General features: G+C 33.9%; 1 pseudogene; it reads left to right on the top strand.

Annotated features, from left to right (window-relative positions):
- The first annotated feature begins 3618 nt into the window (after nt 1-3618).
- LOC129504338 (uncharacterized) lies at nt 3619-5547 on the top strand (annotated as a pseudogene).
- Nucleotides 5548-21542: the final 15995 nt, after the last annotated feature.

Raw genomic sequence — 21542 nt, 5'->3', positions numbered from 1 at the left:
GTTGAATGGCAGGTCCCTTGGAAATGCAAACCAATTAGCTTCGTGATAGCCTTTCTGTCATTTTATTAACCTTATAATAAAGCAATAACTTATTTTATGGTAAATTTTAATTCCCACTTGTTGTATTTGGAAAAGATTTTGCCATATTTCTACTTTATTCATAAAGTTGTTTAGGATCCCACAGAGTCAGAAATGGCTCCAGTTGTGTCCAATTTGAAAGTAAATTTTCCTTGAAAAGCAATGTCCTCTCTCTTTTTTTTTTTTTTTTTTAAACCGTTGTTGATTAGGTACATAGTAGCCTGTTCTTCAATGGGGTCAAAAAACTGTGAACTGGATAAATGACATTTAAGAAATCATCTAATTTCAAAATAATATGACTCTAAAACTTACTTTAGAACCATAGTTCTAAAGAGCAACAGACCAAGATGTTCCCAAGTTATTTTAGAAATATACAATTCTTATTTTCAGGTCCTTCAGTTATTATTGATGGGTTGGAGATTCTCAGTAGAGTTTTATTATGATTTTTTATTTAATATGTTTTGGATCCTTTTGCAAACCTGGACCATTTCCTCTAACTAATCTTCAGTTGTGGCAAAGTAATTTTTTAAAAAGATTTTAATTATTTATTCATAAGAGACGCCGCCTGAGAGAGAGGCAGAGGGAGAAGCAGGCTCCCTGCAGGGGAGTCTGATGCAGGATTGGATCCCAGGAACCCAGGATCACCCTGGGTGATCTGCCCTGAGCCAAAGGCAGATGCTCAACCACTGAGCCACCCAGGGGTCCTCGTGGCAAAGTGATTTAAAGAGAATTTCTATCAGCCACCTTGTTAGAAATAAAACATACTAAACCTATTTGCACTTTTGTGTGTGTGTGTGCTGCAGAAACAAATCGCTGAATTACATGACCTTACTAATGATTAAAATAGATATAATTTCTTCACATGTACAAGAATATGCTACATTTGCAACATCATCTTATACTCATCTAGTTAAATTTTTAAATTTCTATTGAACAACTTATGTATCTATTGTCTCTCAGCTACCTACTCTTAGTTCTGCGTGCTGATCATTAATGCTAGGCAGAGTTAGGAGGCTGCAAATTGCATTTCTGAGACGTCTTTGCCAAATGGCTTTCATATGAAAGGAACACATGGCTGAAAAGGAACAAACTATTTATAGAAGCAAAAAAGATGAATAATCTCAAAGCATTAAGCTAAATGAAAGATGTCAGCCTCAAAGGTTATATGCCACAAGATTCCATTTCCAAGGCAAAACGAGATAAAACACAGATTAGTGATTTTAGGGTCTTGGGGCAGGAGGAAAATTGAACTTCAAAGGAGTAGCACAAGGGGATTTTAGATGTAAGGTTGTTGTCCTCTAGAGTGAATGTGAATTCTGTTAAGAAGCATTGTTCCAGAGGAACAGAATTTTAAGGATGACTTTTCTGAATTGGTTCTGGGGTTTCTGGATTTGGACCTCAAATCTGATTAGATTTAAAAATGCTAATGAGTCTATTTCCACTGGGAAAGAGACCATTGATAGTCCATGAGGTGAACTATCCATAGAGATACTCAAAACATCTGCATTGGATATTCCTAATCTACCATTTATAAGAAGCAAGACGCTAAGTGACTCTATATGACAAATACAACAATTTTTTGAAACTAAAGAATATAATGACTTTGGTTGCTTGCTTCTGATATCATTGGACAAAGGAGTGAAAGAAAAGGACAAGCTCGAGGATTTGAATTCCCACCTCCACATCCCTAAAATGACCTAAGAGCTTCTAGGGGTTCCTTGAAGCAGAGCCTTTTCTTCTGTAGCCACAAAGCTGAAAATCATAAAAATCAAATGCAGCAACTCATCCTGTGATTGGCTAAATTGCAATGTAAGTTGAATTCTCAGATTCACAGAGTATCAGCTTCCAAAATAAGAACACTAGTTGGGAAAAAATTGGATCTTGAAGCTGTAATAGGAAGAGTGGAAAGACTGATAAAACTAGGGACACTGAACCCCTAAATTTTGATAATCAATCTTGCCAACAGAAAAGTTCTTCCCACTTCCATATCTCCCCACCCTGAGTGGTATCAGGCTCTCCACCAACGGTGGTATAGGTCTTTCCACCTTACTCTTAGAAAAGCTCACCCTGCCGTGACTGAGGAAACTGAAGTAATGGCCTTCCCTGAAATAGTTGCCACCTAGGATAGTGCTGATTCTTGTCGGGACCCATCCCCAGCAGCCTTCATTCATTCTAGACCTAAAACTAGACTCAAGTTCAAGCAAGTCTCTAAAAGAAGGTAAAAAACGTGTTCTATGAAAGAGTACACTTCACTCTACAAAAGTATCTGGGTTTTCTAAACTCTACAAACAGAAATCCAGGAAACACATGTGGGAATGAATATAACGGTGTGGAATAATGACAGAAGGAAATTAAAGTTGATTCAGGCTGGGGCTTCTGGTTGGTTCAGTTAAGCATCTGCATTTGGCTTAGTTCATGATCCTGAGGGTTCGAGTCCTGCATTGGGCTCACTGGTCAGCGAGGAGTCTGCTTCCCCTTCTCCCTCTGTGATGTCTCTGTCTCTCTCGCTCGCTCTTTCTCAAATAAACAAATAAGTAAATAAATAGTTGACTCATGATAAATTTATTAATATAGACTCACTAAGCAGAGATTCTGCATTTACTATTGCAACTCAGGAAGGAAAGATCTCTAATAGGTTGGTTGTTTGGTTGGTTGGTTAGTTGGTTGGTTGGTTGCAACATAGATCAAAAGATGATCCACATTGAAAAAATGAGAAATACTAAACCTTCCTTAGGATAATGGAGATTGAAGTGGCAGAGAGCCAGTCTTTTAAGGCCTACTCACTCACATGGGGAGAGTCCAGAAGACATGCCTTTTGTTAACTATTTGAGAAACAAATTTGTGAGGGGAGCTCCAGCAATCTTGAAAAGTTCCTCGATTACTCTTCTCCATAGGTCAGCTGTTATAGTAGGAACCACAGCCACTCAATTGGAAAACCTAAATGTTATGGGAATAATGGGATCCAGGAGGCAGGGCCAAATCAAGGTTCAATAGCAAAGTGGACAAATGTTTAGCGAGACCCAACGCAGCAATCAGAATAGTCTGACTTGTTCAGATCTACGTACCACCAAGTTAACCACGGTGCTTCTAGAGTAAAATGGATGGAAGCTCAAGTTCTTACTTGATTTGTATAAAGAGAAAATTTCTAGGTGAAGTAAATAAAAGTCTAATTTGAATCATGAAATCAAAAAGTCACAGCTTTGCAATTTTCAGAACCAGCACCCCTTGAGTAAATGGAGGTGTAGTTCCCTGATGGAAGGAAACCAGCACACTAGCAATAATATGGTCAATATAATAGCATCGTGTGATGACAAATGGTAGCCACACTCGTGGTGAGCATAGCATAATGTATAGACATGTCACGTTCCTCTGTTGCATACCTATAATTATTGTAACATTGTGTATCAACTCTTCTTCAATTAAAAATTATATTTTAAAAGACTATATTGTTAACTGCCTCCCAGCCTTCTCCAAAAGGATTTATGGCCTTTTGCCAGGGTTAACTTTGTAGTGAAGCAAAGAAAATAATCAGAACTTTCCATGAATACTGGACAACCTGGCTCTGAACTGACAGTGACTCCAAAAGACTGAAATGGTCACTGTGGCCCTCCAGGCAGAGTAGGGACTTGTGGAGGTCAAGTGAACAATGGAGTTTTAGCTCAAGTCCGTCACACAGTTGTGTCCAGTGGGTCTCTGAACCCATCCTGTGGTTATTTCCCCAGCTCCAGAATGCATAATAGAAATACTTAGCAGCACCTATCAGAATCCCCACATTGCTTCCCTAACTTTTGGAGTAAGGGCTAAAACATTGGAGAAGCCAGATGGAAGCCATTAAAACTTTAGCCTCTTATGAGGCAAATCATAAACCAAAATCAATGCCACATCCCCGGAGGAACTGCAGAGATGAGTGTCATCATCAAGTACTTGAAAGATGCAGTGGTGGTGATTCCCACCACATCACCATTCAACTCTCCTATTTGGCCTATGGGAAGACAGATGGATTTTGGAGAATGACAGTGGATAATCATAAGCTTAACCAGGTGGCGACTCTAATTATAGCTGCTATACCAGATGTAGTTTCATTATTTGAGCAAATTAATTCATCCCCTGATGACTGGTATGCAGCTATTGATCTGACAAATGCTTTTTTTATCCATTCCTTTCCATAAGACCCCCTAGAACCAGTTTGTTTTCAGCTGGCAAGGCCAGCAGTACACCTTCACTATCATCTCTCAGGGATATATCAACTCTCCAGCCCTGTGTCATAATTTAGTTCACAGGGATTTTGATTGCCTTTTTCCTTCCAAAAGATAATCACACTGGTCCTTTACATCAATAAAATGATGCTGATTAGACCAAGTGAGCCAAAAGTAGCAACTGCTCTAGACTTATTGGTTAAACATCTGCATGCCAGAAAGCTGGGAATAAATCTAATCAAACTTCAGGGACTGTCTACTTTAGTGAAAGTTCTAGAGGTCCCAATGGTATGGAAAATGGCAAGATATCCCTTCTGAGCAAAAGTAGTTGCACAGGGCCCCTCCTATAAACAAGAAAGAAGCACAATGCCTAACGGGTCCATTAGGATTTCAGGATTTTGAAAGTCCACCAAAGGATAATCTTTGCAGAGGAAGATTTTAATAATCAAGTGGACAGGGTAACCTGTTCTACAGATACCAGTCAGCTTCTTTCCCTCGCCATCCCTAATGGGCTTATGAACAAAGTGGCCATGGTCACAGGAATAAAGTTTATACGTGGGCTGAGCAATAGAGACTTCTACTCTGTAAGGCCAACCCAGCTGTGACCACCACTAAATGTTCAATTGGCTAGTGGCAGAAATGAGCAAAGTCCCCACATGGCACAACTTTCCAAGGTGGTCAGCCAGCTACCTGTTGACAAGTTGATTACATTGGAATGCTTCTATCAACGAAGGGGAAGTTTTCCTCTATTGGAATAAACACACTGGATATGGATTTGTCTTTCCTGCATGTACTGCTCTTGGCCAAATTATCACGTTACGTTAGATTTATAGAATTCCTTATTCACTATCCTGGTATTATACATAGCATTGCTTCTGATCAAGGAACTCATTCACAGCAAAAGGGTTCATGCTCATGGAATTCATTGGTCTTACCCTGGCCTCACCATCCCCAAGCAGCTAGCTTGATGAAACAGCAGAATGGCCTTCTGAAGCTTCAGTACAGCATCAACTAGGTGACCACATCTTCTCTAGAAGACCATATATGTCTTGAATCAGTGCCCAATATATAGTGCTGTTTCTGTCATAGTCAGGACTCCATAGTCCAGGAATCAAGGGATGGAAATGGGAATTTCCATCCACTCACTATTTCCATTCGACTCACTATTACCCCTAGTGACCCACCAACAAAAATTGTGCTTCCTGTTCCCATGACTTTAATCCCTACTGGCCTAGAGGTCTTAGTTTCAGAGGGAGGAATCCTTCCACTATGATTCTGTTGAAGTAGAAGTTAAGACGCACCCACTCCCACACCCCCACCCCTGGCCACTTTGAACTCCTCGTGCTTTTCTTTTTTCCTATTTATTCCATTTGGTATGGGAGTGTGTCTCCTATACCTGTCACACCATCATATTTAGGCAGCAAATAACATGTTTGATTTCACAGGTTCACAGCAATAGAGCAATTTGGCTCATCATGAATTGTATCTTGAATCTCACCCATATCCAATTTACTAGATTTTTAGATGAGTCTTCAGACTGGATTTTTGAGTTGATGCTGTAATGAGTTAAGACTTTGGGACTTTTAGGAAGGAATGAATGCATTTTGCATGTGAGAAATATAAGGATTTTGAAACTTTGTCCCCCTAAACTCATATGTTGAATCCCTTTATATTATGTGAGGTTACAGTGAGAAGAAGGACATCAGTGACGATGTGGGACTTCACCAGACACCAAAACAATGGACTCCAAAAACAAATCTCTTGGCTTTGAATTTTCTATCCTCCAGAACTGTGATAATTTTTTTTTTGCTGTTTATAAATCAGTCAGTTTATGGTATTCTGTGTAGCAGTCCAAACAGATGAAAACACACTACTCTATGAATTTGTCAAAAATCTATATTGAACAACAAAAGTTTATTTAACTTGATGTAAATAAAAAATAGTGGTAAAATCTAGATGATCAGTACATTGTTATTCACTGTAAAAGTCTATTCAATCTGGTATATGTTTCAAAATGTGTATCATAAAATATTTTTGAGGATACGTGAACAAGCAGGGAATGAACAAATGAGAAAGAAATAGAGAAAAGTGATGGAGAAGAAAGGAGAATAGAAGAGAAAAAATAATAATTAAAATATTATTCTAAGAATGTCAAACATAGTATCCACAGCACATTAAATTGTTGATGTTGTAGTGCACAACAGTATGCATATTTTTCCTAAAATGTTTCTATTCTTACCTCATTTGAGTAATTATTTCTTTAATTCATGATGCGATTTCCCACCCAGATTCCCCATTAAGCCCTCTGACATTGCAAGTATTGATAAGAACAGTCTCTCCTACCAGGCCCAGCTCATCCAATGATTGCTCAACATAGTATAAAAATCTAGTTTCCTCATCCCAATTTGGGATAATTCTGAATGGAAATCATTGTGGGTTTTTTTTTTCCTTTTCTTTTCTTTCTTTCTTTTCTTTTCTTTTCTTTTTTTTTTTTTTTTGCAATTATTGTTTTCTAAGGGATCAGTTGAGATCCTCACTGTGATTATAGCATAATCCATTTCTTTTTCTCTCTTTCCAGTCCTGTTTCTCTCCTTTTGTATTCCTTCTATGGGTCATAAATACAAGAATATTCCTTAATAAACTTTCTACATACTAATCTATTCCATCTGAGATTCTACTTTCCTGGTAATGTAGTCTATCACAAATGTTCCTAAGCTAGGAATAGGAAACCTAGTTCTTGAATTCAAATGGATTGAGTAATTAAAAATGGAAAGACCATCTCCCCCCCCAAAAAAATAGAAAGAAAAGATAGTGTCTGAAAACTATAAAAATTCATCATTTTCTGAAAATAAATGACATAAAACCACCAGCTTAATTCAGTTCTTAACATTCTCTTTGTTCTCACTTTGTTCAGTTATTGGATAAAAAGAAAATATTTAAGCAATTTAAGCAATTCATTCTCAATTGCCCTTATAACTTCACTATCATTTCCTTCCAAAAGAAGTTTTTTAAAAATACAAAAATATCAGTGAATCCATTTTAGTTTACTATACCCTGGAATTTATTTCCTGAGAATTCTCACAAACCATTGAATAAAAATTTTACTCTAACTTATATAACCTGCTATTTTGTTTTTAAATTTTTTTTTTTTAAGATTTTATTTGGGCATCCCTGGTGGCTCAGCGGTTTAGCGCCCTTCAGCCCAGGACATGATCCTGGAGACCCGGGATCGAGTCCCACATCGGGCTCCCTGCATGGAGCCTGCATCTCCCTCTGCCTCTCTCTCTCTTTCTCTCTCTCTGTCTCTAATAAATAAATAAAATCTTTTTTTTAAAAAAAAGATTTTATTTATTGGACACAAATTGAGAGAGCAAGCACAAGCAGGGGGAAGAGCAAGCAGAGGGAGAGGGAGAAGCAGGCTCCCCATGGAGCAGGGAGCCTGATGCAAGGATTGATCTCAGGATCCTGGGATCATGACCTGAGCTTAAGGCAGATGTTTTACTGACTGAGCCACCCAGGCGCCCCCTGAAAACCTGTTAAAATTGCATTTTAAAACTTACATCAGTGCATAAAAACATTGGAATTAAAAAAAAATCCATAATCTGAATTAATGATTTAGCGTAATTTAGCAATAATTCCAAGCTTTCCATTCTTCTGCTAAGTAGAAAAAGTGATAGCTCCCTAAATATTTGGAGATTGGCTTATTGTAGTTGCAATACAAGTATTTATATGTGAATATTTTTAGTCTTAAAAACTGTACTGTTGCATAATTAATATAGAATAAAATGTCTAATCTTTTTTAATATTCATGATGAGCTAAAACAAAATAAAAGAATGCTTACATGAAAAGTTAATAGTTTGGATCGTGAGTTGTGGTGGGGCAGGGAAATAAGGAAGAAGACATAAATTACTTGGGCAGAGGAGAAACAAATTCATAGAGAGAGGTGGTAACACATTGTCAGGAGATAGCTTAAGGCAAAATAGGTGAAAATCACAAAGCAGAAACATGAAGCAGAGAAAGGGAAACAAAATTGCAGAGGAGTAGCAAAAGCAAAGGTTTAATAGTTATTCTGAGTGGGACATGTTGACAGCATGCCAAAAGAATTAGTATCTAATCAGTCTGGAGCCCCAAAGACTGTGTGGAAGAGAGAGAATTAGATAAATGGAGTCTATAAAAAAAAGTCAAGGGAACAAACTGATTTTGAAGGGAATATTATGTTCCTGCCAAAATCCCTTGACTCAAAAAAGGAGAGACAGATGATCTCTCCTGTTATATGACAGTCGGGTCATAATCTCTGTTTTATGCACAGATAAGAATGACACTATTTTTCAGTCAAACTACCCAAGATCTAGGACACCATCTATCCATCAAAGGGAAAGGTTGACCCTTAACTAACGAAAAAGTCTTGAAACAGTAATCAAAACTATATTTTTCAGAATTAAAAAAAATGAAATAGTCCTACATATAGTACATAATTTACTGCATATGTGATTTAAGCAATGTATCTAAGGACTTGAATTAATGATGAGATTTCTTAAATTTTCAAATGCAATAAAAACTCTTAAAATGAGTTCCATGAAACTGACTCACCTAATGAACCACTGCTTCATTCACTCAGTACAGCTGACTGATGACCATAGTTCATCTATTCTCAAATAAATCAACACACTTCCACTCCTATCAAGTCATCGGATGCTCACCAATTTTAGTTGTGTTTCTTCCTCAATTCGTTTACCACCATAATACCTAATACAATCATACGGTAATACCGCTAATCACATGCTATTGTATGATTGATTATATTATTATAAATGTACCCTTAAGCTGACGGATGAAACATGAGGCTATCAAGAATTGTTTTATAACTAGAAATGCCTGTCTCATAGCACACTATGAGAATCATTTGGACTAGGATCCATGAAAACAGTATTATTATTACTTTCAATTTAATATGAAAAATAAAAGATTTTAAAGAAGTCATCTGTACCTACTTCAAACATATTTAGGTCTGCCACTTGTTAAACTTTGTGTTGCTTTATCACTTCAACAGATTCAATTGATCTATTTACCAGATGACTATTCTGAATTATGTTTATCTTTCTAGTCAAATCTTAACGCTTACCGACTTTTAAAATACATATCATTCAAGAATCTCTCAAATTTTAGTGTGGTTTACACTGAATATTTCTGATGCAGCTCTTTCAAACATCCTTAAAATATATGTTAAAGGATATTTCAGCTTTTTGTAAGATTTCTAGAGATAAGTACATACACATATATGTGCACACACATGTGTGTGTTATTTGTAAATGTGGTTTTACTTCATAGAGTTAACGGAAATATGGAGAAAGAAAAACCCCAACCTTAAAGAGGACCTATTATGAACTACTCAGTTATCAATATATATTATCTGTTGTTACATGTATTTTACAAATGTGGATATGAGCCTGAAGGAAATAAAGTCACTATTCAATGTTGCACAGTGTGTGATATTAGTTCACATGATATTTGAATCTATATCTACAGATTTCTTAAGCTACTATGATTTTTTCATAATATTGTAATAATGTTATTTTGTATAAAAAAAGTAAGATATATGTGAGAGACTAGCATCATATACAAACTCCATGCTGACTAAAATATGATCTGAACTACATTAATTCTGTAATCTCCAAATTGTTCACTAGGAAAGTAGGATTGATAATAATTCCTTCTTCCTATTTCAAAGATGTTTTTTGGGGAAAAGTTGATATTAAATGTTATCATATGTGTGAAAAATACATTGAATAACCATTGTATTTAAAAATCTTCACTAATAATCCCAAAATATTTTGATATATATGCATATGCATACATGTGTATGTGTTACACACATAATGTAATGTAAATGTGTATACATATATTCTTATGTATTAAATTATATTATTAAAATTCATCCATTTTAGGTATTACTGAAAACACTATCAAAAGGACTCAAGGACTCCAATGGTTGTAAATGTTTTTCTAAAAACAAAATCAAGAATAATTAAAATGGAAATAAGCTACTCTTGATTTTTTTGAATCCTTTATGTTTGCAAGAGTGTTAGACTAAATCAACAAATTGGCTAAGTATGTGATTTTAAATTAACATATTTAGAATTTAAGCCATGAGTCTTGGGAAAAATTTACAAATTTTCAAATTAAATGGAATTTATTTAGCGTACTCTAATATTGCTCCATTGAATGTATTCCCATTTACCCTCTGGAACTCTGTAATGTCATTTTATAACATTTTCCTCACACATTAAAAACAAAACAAAACAAAAACCCTTATTTGGCGACTTATTCCAGTGCTACAATAGGACCAATCAGAGGAGCGATAAATTCATATTAGCTACTGGGGATCCCTGGGTGGCTCAGTGGTTGGGTGTCTGCCTCCGGCCCAGGGCGTGATCCTGCAGTCCTGGGATCGAGTCCCACGTTGGGCTCCCTGCATGGAGCCTGTTTCTCCCTCTGCCTGTGTCTCTGCCTCTCTCTCTCTGTGACTCTTATGAATAAATGAATAAAATATTTTCTAAAATTTCATATTAGCTACTACCAGCCAGGGACTATGCACAGTATTTTCCCTTAATAGGTAGCAAAAATATTCCCTGTCTCATTTACATCATTCTTTTATATTAGCATACTTTAAAATAGAGACGAACTAGTAGTTTTACCAAAAAGTACTTAAAAGTGCTCATGAGTAGATGTGTGTACGTGGCTCAGTCGGTTAAGTGACCTCTTGATTTTGGCTCAAGTCATTTTCTCAAAATCCTGGGATTGAGTGTAGGGTCAGACTCCCTGCTCAGTGGGGAGTCTGCTTGAGGATTCTCCCTCTCCCTCTGTCCCTACCTCCACTGTGTTCTCTCTCTCTCTTTAAACAAATAAATCTTTAAAAAGTGCTGCTAAGTATATAATAGTAATTCTTCAACAAAATTTTGTTATGACATATTATCAAATTGTTGATATACAACAGAATTTTTTAGATTATAAGATGTATTACAGAAAAAAATATTTTAAAATGCATTTCATCTTTATATTAAACTTTAGAACATTCAATTATGTTCTATTTTGAAAATTCTTAAATATTTAGAGAATTTACTTACTTTTCCGGAAGTTCAACACTGTATATTTTGAGATTAAATAATTTTGAAAAATATCTAACATCTAGAGTGTATGGCAGTATCAGTGTTATTGCCATGGAAAATTAATGAGAAATTGATTTTGATCATGATATTCATTGCCATGGAAAATAAATGAGAAATTGCCTTGATCATGATATTCATTCCCTTGAGGTAAGAATACTTTTTAACAAGTGAAATACGTAATGGATATAACATAAAATGCCTCAATTGAATAAGTGTTTAGCGTTTTTAAAGTTTAAATAAAGTAAGTTGAAATTGAACAAATAAGAGTTAACAATGATGCACATTGTAAAGAAACACAAAGAAAAAGTCCTTTTTTTCTAAAGGATGGGATTTTCCATTTCACATAGTAAAAGAACACATGGTTGTAAAAAATAAAAATATTGGTTAAAGTTGCACGTCTTTTCCATATAGGTTTGTGTTTTGTTCAGATAAAATCACCAGTAATATCACAATATGTATAATATTCAATATAATTTTCTTTCTCATTTATGATACATAATGTTCAAATTCTTAATTCATAATATCTGAATATGATACCAAATAACTCAGAATTGGAAAATTAACTTAAGAGATATATTTAAAGATTGTTGGATTATGCTTCTATTCTTACCTTATATTTAACATCCTCTGTTCATTATTCAATTAAAAAAATCTTTATCTTTGATAATATTAAGGATAAAAAGGTGAAATTAGATGGATTTTATGATGATTTCTTAAAAGAACATATATTTGATCTGGTCCCCCTACATCCACACTACAGTTTTATAATACTATGTGATGTTAAAAAGATTATTGAGCTTTTTAAGCTATTTTATTCTCTCTTATGTAAAATGACAAAAAATAATAGTGCAGTAAGTTCTCCTTATAATGCAACATATTCATTCATAAAAATCAAAGCAGTATGCAAAAATCACATAGTAAAAACCGTAAACCTCTTGGGAAAAGTGGGGTTAGGTTACAATATGCAAAAGCTTTCTTGGTGACACATAAAAATAAAAATACAAAAATAGTTTTTCACTTGATAAAGGATTAAAATATTACAAATATTAAAAATATTACAAATTTAATATTATAAATGTGACATTTTTCCTTGAAAAAGAACTGAAATTTGCCATGGAAATGGAAGTTGGAAGGATTGAAGCTTAATAGTTGTGCTCATGAGTAATTTTGAATTGGTGGAAGGAAAGTTAATTGAGGGAGGGGTGTTGATATATTTAAAACATGTAAAGAGAAACATTGGAAAGGTGTAGACATCAACCAGCTGTAGGAATTTGGGAAATTCAGTGCAGGTATTAGAGTTGGACTTGTAGCTAAAGAAAATGAGAAGCCAAAGAGCGGAATCTACATGGTTTCTTTTGAACTTCAGAAAAAATTCCAGGTGTATAGTATGAAAAATAGATTGGTCTTGAAAGTCTCTATCGTAGGATGTCCTATAAGGGCAATAATACAGGATTAATCTAGGTCATAAAATATGTGATCTGAGTAAAGATGGTAAATGAGGTGATAGATTTAAATTAAAGGATTTGAACTATGTTAAATAAATGTAGTAGAAGAATTTTGATGGATTATTTAGCATGGGTTGGGGAAGTAAAGGATAGAATCAACAATGAGACAGATTTCATGGACAATTGAGTACACAGTAAACTAAAAGCACACACAAAGGAACTGATTTGCTGGGAGAAAATGGAAACTGACATCTTTTTAAAAATTCCCTGAGAACCATCAACCTGGAGACTTCTGGTATATAATTGAATATAAGACGATGAATAAACATAGTATGCCATGAAAAGAGTCAAAATATCAGAGCATGATGTTCTGGTCAAGGATATCGCAAATGCTGCTAATGAAAAATTGAGACAATGACTGAAAGTTCACACTTGACTAGTAATATTGAGCTATTTTTGATCCTTGAAAAGATAATTTAAATCAAGAGCACAGATCTCAGAATACATTGAGTTGTGTAATTAAGTCGAGGAGATGAGAAGTATAAACAACTCTCCAATAATTATAATTGTGAATGCGAAGAGATATTTAGTTGGAGAGAACATAGGGTAGAATTTGTTTTCTCATTGTTCAGTCAATGGATTGATCTATGTCTGTTTAATCGTTAAAGTGAAGAAATACCCAACGAAAGAATTGACTATGTATAAGAAGGTTTTGTCCATGGTGTGCCACAGAAGGAAAAAAAATGCAGTCCGAAACACAAATAGAGAAATTTCATCTGGCATGAGAGGGAATACTTCTTTTATTATAATTGGAGAAAGAATGGAAGGGCTAGATTTAAACATTTGTATTTGGCTATTATAGTAGTGGTAAATTGAATTACATTTCTTATGATTGCCTCATGTAATGAAAGAAAATATGATGTTTGACAGTAAGGGAAAGAGGGGCCAGGCTTTCCACTGATCTTAAACGGTGTGGAAAACTCCTATGTCATCTTTATAATGTCCTATTCACTTTTGACATAAGCTATATTGCCTCATATGTCTTTGAAAAGAGTGAAGAATACATTTCTTTTCTTTTTTTTAATATTTTATTTATTTATTCAAGAGAGACACAGAGAGAGGCAGAGACATATACAGAGGAAGAAGCAGGTTTCCTGCAGGGAGCCTGGTGCAGGACTGGATCCCAGGACCCCAGGATCATGACCCTCACCAAAGACCCATGCTCAACCACTGAGCCACCCAAGTGTCCTGAATACTTTTATTTTCATCTCTTCATAGTTAGAGTTTAGAAACAATGTACAACCTTAAATATCTCATCTTGTCATAGATTTTTATGGAATATTAGACATAGCCTTTAAAAACAGTACATTAATTTGAAACCTTATAATAATGAGACATAAGCTATAAATCAATATTGCAAATAATAGGTGTAACAAATGTGAGTTGCTTAAGAAAACTGTAGCTTTATCTCCTAATTAATATGGTTTTTTCTATTTCCCCAAATTAATCTGTAAATATTTCATGTAATTCAAAACTGACCAAAGGATTATTATAATAATGTCTACAAAGATCTTCGAATAGAGGAACATAGTGTGTGGTAGGGCGACAACAAAAAGTTAAGATGGAGTCTGAAAGCTATTGTTAAACACCAACTTGTAAAATTGTCAAAAATATGTGACAGAGGGGAAAAAAAAAAAAGAGTGCTTTTCTCTAAGTTGTTATCTGTGGCTCGTTATACCAGGTATGTGTATTTAGACACTTTCAATGAGTTATCATGGGATCATATCCCAAAGTTATGTGTTGTTTGGGAATTCAAGCAGAGTGACCTGATGTACTAAGTATTCTGGTTTGGCTAATGAGCAAAATCTTGGGAAGAAAATCTGGTCTGTCAGTTCCTTGATTTTGAATAGTGTGACCTAAGCTCACATATGCCAAGGTCTCTGCAATGCCAGGAGGAAGTTTGGGGGGATTTGATGCCATGGATATAGTTCTAATTAATTTGATTTAACCTCATTAAGCCTTCTAAGTGGTCTTTCCCACATCTACCTACATTAGAATAAATTAGTTCAGATATTTTGTCTATGTGTAAATCAATGTATATAGATATACAAATATACAGGTATACATATGTATATTCCTTCAAGCATTTTCAGCTTTAATCTTTGCAAAAGTTGTAACCTTAAATAAACCAAGATAATTTATAGCAAGAAAAGTAGTAGAATTGTTTTGTATAATTTGGTTCATTTTAGAGACTTGATTCAATTTCCAGTTTGCCAGAAGTCCTTAGCTGCTTTACAGATAATAAATAGATGATGCCTTAGTCAGTCCTGCTGAGTAGTACCTTCAGGGATTATAAATGTTGTCCATATTTTTTTAGTATCAGTAATACTAATTTTCCTACTGCTTTTGTATACCTGGCTATAAACTATATAAATAAGTATATATGTACATATATATATAAAGTATATAAAGTATATGTACATATATATAAAAACATGTATGTATTTAGAAATGATGTAAATATAAATAATTTCATAAATATAAAAATTATATACATACAATACAAATATAAATATACTTAATATAAATATTAGTATAATTTAGTACTTCGAAGTTTAATCTTTATCTTTAAATAAATAATATTCACATATTTAAATCTTTCAATGCCTACAGCTGATCAATTTCTATTGTTTCTTTTTATTATTACAACAAATACCAATATAAATACAAAGATACATTTGTTTTGTAAAATTAAATACTTAGTGTGAGAATTATATTTGTTCTATCTCCTTTCTATTTTTCTTTTGTTATAGAAACTCCCCATCCTCTGCTTGTATCTCTCAGCTGTCCACTGACTTCCCAGCTAAATATCATATTTCCCAGTCTTTTTTGGCAACTGTGTGTGGCCATGTGATGTTATTGTTAATGAAATGTAAGTAAAAGTAATTAAGTCTCAAGATATTTACTCTGAGCCTTCACTCCCTTCCTTCCTAGGGCCCGGAATACATATGTGGGGGTAGCTAAAGGCTTGATTGTGTAGACAAAAGTAGAACTCTTAAAGAAGGTGAAGCAATAAAATTGAAAGACTGAGATTCTTAATGAGCTGATGAAGCTATAGCTTCACCTCTTCTGAGCTATTATGTAAAAATAAAGAAATTTCTATCCGATTTAAAAATGTATATTTTGAGATTCTTTATTAGGGCAACTTAGACTATACTCTAAATAATACATTTGATTTAAAGAAAACTATCAAAATAATAGATTACCCCAAATAATTTCTAAAGTTCTCTAGGAAATATGAATTGAGTGATCATGAAAAAGTGATGAGTTACTATAAGTAAAGTTTCACCTTGAAGGTGAAGAGAATGGGATTTTTCATGTAAGTTTTGCATACTTTTAATTCTTCTTTCAAAAAATAATAAAATGTTTCTATTGCACTAAAATATGCATAATATGTAAATTTGTTTCTATTAAATAGGACGTATAGATCATAAGTCAATGGAGGAGATAAACTGAAATCATTTTTTAATACTCCATTAAAACAAGAGCAGGCAAAAAATGAAATAAGAAATCCACAGCTAAAATCATACTTAATGGTAAGAAGCTAGACACTTTCCGTGTTTGATCATGAACAAGGCAGAGATCTCTTTCTCATCACTACTATTTAATATCATACTGGAAATGCAAGCCAATGCAATGAGAAAATAATATAATAACCAATACTACACTATGTGTTAGCTAACTAGAATTTAAATAAAAATCTTGAAACAAACAAATAAAAAAGAACAACAGCAACAACAACAACAACAGAAATCCATTTGGACCACAATGCTATTTTTGTAACCTGATAATTGTCCTTATTCTTCTAACTTTATTTTCATTTTAAAATAATAACTGTACCAAAACCAAGATTTTTGAGGGCTTATGTATGTTAGGCTATGAACTAGAGCCTTAAAAAAAACTCTCATTTCTGGAAAAAAAAAACATTAAAATAAGGCATGCAAATGTAAAACCTCTGTCTCTGAGTGTCCTTAATACCATCCCACTGATGAAGCCTCCGTCTGTCTGCCCAACTGTTTCCATCTCCTGTTTCCTTCACTTGTACCATATTCTGCTGTTATCTTCTCTTTTTTTGACTACCTTCAGAATCACGCTTCCCACTGGCTTTTTTTTTTCCCCCTGCCTAAAATATTCTAAGTTCTGCTGTATTGTAAGGGCCAGAAAAAAATAAAATGGGGGAGGGGTGGAATAGAAAACTTTGATATTTTTTTGAATATTCCCATGTGGATGAGTTGAGGAAATGAGTGACAGAAAAGGGTCTGTAGCAGTCAGGTTGAACCATGTACAAAGGGAACACCAAGGACCTCTGGCTGAAAATGTCTATATGCGAGAGACAATGAAAATCATTCCTGGTGGGTGCAGACTCAAGGGATGAAAATTTAGGCCAGGCTGGTTGCCAGTGAAGGAAATTCCTTTGCTTTCAGGTGAAATCCCTGAACAGGGACTGTGTTTGAGTAGTTGCCTTTTAAAACTCTCCTTAATGCTGAACTTTACACTCAGATGAAGATTTAGATCTCTAAGTTCTAGCTGGACTTTCCTATGAAGATAAAACACTATCACCTAAAAATTAAATCTGTTTTACTCTCCATGAACTGTCATATCTTCTCCTTCTTATCTCTCAATTCAAATACCACTCCTTAGTCATTCTCTCTAGAAAGCCAAGATTTATTTATGATTTCTTCATTTTCCTGCTCTTACATCTAGATTATATATCAAACCAAAAAACGGACTATATATTCTGTACTTAAAATGTGCCTTTTAAAAATTACTAGCAAGGGAAGTCAGGGGCAGTGACTCTGTTATTGAAAATTATTCCTTTTTTTTGTTCTTAATACTTAGTTGCAAGCTCTATTTGGGCAGGAACCATACAGTTTTTACTTGCAATTAAATGTCCAGCACTAAACATAATGTCTGGCATATAGTTGGGATACCTTTCTGGAATGAATTATCAAGCGAGTTAAACATTATTCAAGAGCAAGAAATGATTTTCACCCCCAACCCAAATCCTTATATCTCAGTTTTAGATATGGGAAACCTATTTTAAAAATTGTTTATTGTTAAATATTATTATTCCCAATGTCTGTAAATGGCATAGACATCTCCTACTGAGGTTGGAGATGTGCTCTCAATTGTCCTTTAGTGAAAAATTTTAAAAATCAGTTAGATGCTGAAAGGTAGATCTGAGGTCTAGTTTGGAAAGAAGAATGGGCAAAAGTACTATCTATCTTCCCTAAAATGATAATGAAACGGAGAGCTAGAGGCTGGCCCACAGGGAGATGTCCAAAAGAAATAGTGATTGAAAGCTGAAAATAATTATTTTTGAAGAAAGCCAAGGAGTGATATCTTATGAGAAAGTTCCCTGTTGGAAGAATGAGCATTCTAAGTTATATCTATGAAGTGATACCAGTATAATGCCCCAAATTCTATTATATAGGTCAGCTTTGTGTCAGTTGAATTATAGGTAAATGAAGGAGTTGTCAAGAACCCCAAACATTATTTTAAATTATGTTAAAATTTTAATATTATTACAGTTTTATTTATTTTTTGTTAAAGATTTTATTTATTTATTCATGAGAGACACAGAGAGAGGCAGAGACACAGGCAGAGGGAGAAGCAGGCTCCCTGCAGGGAGCTCGACGTGGCACTTGATCCCAGGGTCCTGAGATCACGCCCTGGGCCGAAGGCAGGTGCTAAACTGTGAGCCACCAAGGCATCCCACAATTTTAATATTATTATAATTATATACATATATATTAATATTATATATAAATTAAATTAAAATATGTCTTGTTGATTTACTTATATGAATTTCATTAAAATCAAAAAAGCAAATATTTAGAAAAACTGAATTACATACTTATTAAATTAGAATTTATTAAAATTTTATAAAATTATTAAAATCAACATTTGTTAACATTTCTTAACGCTTCAAGCAAAAATCTAATATTATTTAAGGTACTCTGTAGAAACTGTGCATATTAAACTTTTATTATTTTATGTAAATTCATAGACAAAGACCAACTGGATATCAACAATTTAATTCCAGTTTTCAGATAAACTTTTTAATTATCGTAATATAGCTCAGTAAGTCACAAATGCCTCTTAAAATTGGTTTATCATGAATTTTATTTGCTATAATTTTGTAAACTTTTGATTAAATATTGTGGATCACATAAATATATTTATTAAGAATTCAGGTGATGGCTGGTTAATATAATAACTTTACAGGCATCCTCAACGAATTCAGTTCGCATTTTAAGTATTACAATATAAGTATTATTTAGAAAACAATCATATAAATGAGCCTTATATAATAAATGCAGTGCATATTATAATATAGAAAATTGATTCCTTTAGTAACTACATAAAATTAAATCTACTAATACTTTCAAAATGTTTTATAATCAATTATGGTATTATCCATCTCTCTCATCGCCTGTACATAATGCTAGTTTTATAAATGTGTACCCCTAAACACACAGAACAGTTGTACAGGAATATCAAGTAATAGGAAAAAGAGGAAGAAAAAGAGGGAAACCCTAAAGCTGAGGGAAGTAATTAAAAGTTGTGGGACACAGAACAAAATGAAGCAGAGAAAAGAAAGTGAGGACTATATATTATATAGTTTTACAATTGGCCAATTGCCTGCCTCTGCAATCATGTATAATGATTAATTCTGATTGAAGACCAAAGACTACTGGTTTGATATGCTCAGCTGGCTGAATCCCTGAAAGGAAAATGAACTGACAACTAAAACGAGACTGATAATTTTAATTTTAAATAATCTAAAGTCTAACTAAATTTTAATATAGTGGCAAAACTATTAAAAATATGCATTTCTTTTTTGTTTTCATATTGGGTTGGTGTATTTTACTGTCATGAGCACATTGGAGCTATGGTATTCACTGATTTCTCAAGTTAACCTTATCAATGTTAGCCTAAATCCATTACTGGTTTTAAGTGTAGGAATGTGTCTGGGCCACTGTAAGAGACTAACACATTTTTACACATATAAACATACTTCTTTCCCTTAGCATTTGAAACATTCTGAAATTACAATACAACTTGCAAATATATGTCAAAAGAAACTCAGTAGCTACTAGGCAGGAGAGTACATTGTGATTTCCAACTGTTGTCATTATGTGTAGCTGAACAAACTTAGCAGTTGTTAAATGCGTCAACTCACCTAATTATAAACTTTGTTGAATTACTTTTTATTGGAACATAACAATTAATTTGATTTAAGTCAGGATTCTTTTAACTCAAAATGTCTTCAATTATATTACAGGGAAATTCAATATTGGACCCAAAATTTCTTGACACATTCTAGACACTGTAAATAAAGGCAGTAAGACAAATTCTAATTTAAAACAACTATAACAGACAAAATATTATAGAATTATTTAGGTTTGTCTGTTTTGCAAGTGATAGAAATCCTTATTAAACCAGAATCATTACCTATCTTTCAATGTGAAGCTTCGGAAAATTAGGGAACTAGCTTAACCAGACAGTTGAACACTTAAAAGCTTCCATTTTCTTGTCTCCTCCCTGCTTCTTTGTGCACCTGTTCTCTCTTTTCACACTGATTTATTTTACCCCTCAATTTATGTTAAGAAAAATATGAGCATTTTTATATATATTTTTTAAAACCAGGATGTGAGAAGGAGAAAAAAAATAAAGGAATTTGAAGCTTAAAATTCTTAGGGATCTCTTTGACCCATCTTAAGACAATAGATAATCCTAGATAGATTAACCATGACAAAGGGAAGGGGACTGTCAGTAGCTTAACTGAAGTTAGGTACCATCGTCAGACTAATGAACTGTGGTGGCAGTTGACATTGAAAACATGACCATTATCAGGTAAAGCTTATTGTTGGAGGGACAGTTATGATAAGTGCTAGAATGAAGAGGCAGCCAGTCTCATATAAGATATATTTGCTATATGACCCCAAATAATACTGCCAACCTTAAAAATACTAATCATGACAAAAACTTATCATTTTTGTAACAATTATTATGGGTTGTGAAAAACAACACCTCACTAGAATAACCTGAGTAATCCCTGAGAGTTTTAGAAGATTTTGAAAACTTTTCAGATACTGAATATGACAAGGATACATCACAAAGTCATATTGAAGTATTAAGGAAAAAAATAACATTGAATTTTATGCATAAATGGATGCTATTTATTGACCTTCCAGAACAAGATGGCATTAAGAAGACATAATGAAACCTAACTCTGGAATGATTCACAGGCTATAAAAACCAGTATGTGAATACAAACCTGTGCTTAAAATAAATGCAAATATAGAGTGGGCAAGAAGCAGAAATTTAGATCTATGAATAAAAAGAATATGCAGTCAGGTAAATACACTGGTTATTGGATGGTCACCATGCTCCCATGAGACCAGGTTGGGAGCTTTCTTCTCAGGTGTTAAAGCAAAAGCAATAATGCCTTGAGAGAAGAATTGATACTGCCATATGTATTGTTCTATATATAAAATTTGATAATGACCATTTGAACTGGACCAGAAAAAATATGTAATTATTTATTTAAAGTTACACAAAATGAAAACCAAAACCAAACAATAATAAA

The sequence above is a fragment of the Nyctereutes procyonoides genome, unplaced genomic scaffold (genome assembly GCF_905146905.1).
Source record: "Nyctereutes procyonoides isolate TBG_1078 unplaced genomic scaffold, NYPRO_anot_genome, whole genome shotgun sequence".
NCBI lineage: Eukaryota > Metazoa > Chordata > Mammalia > Carnivora > Canidae > Nyctereutes > Nyctereutes procyonoides.
The sequence above is the reverse complement of the archived record's forward strand: the minus strand, read 5'-3'. Positions and strand labels throughout refer to the sequence as shown.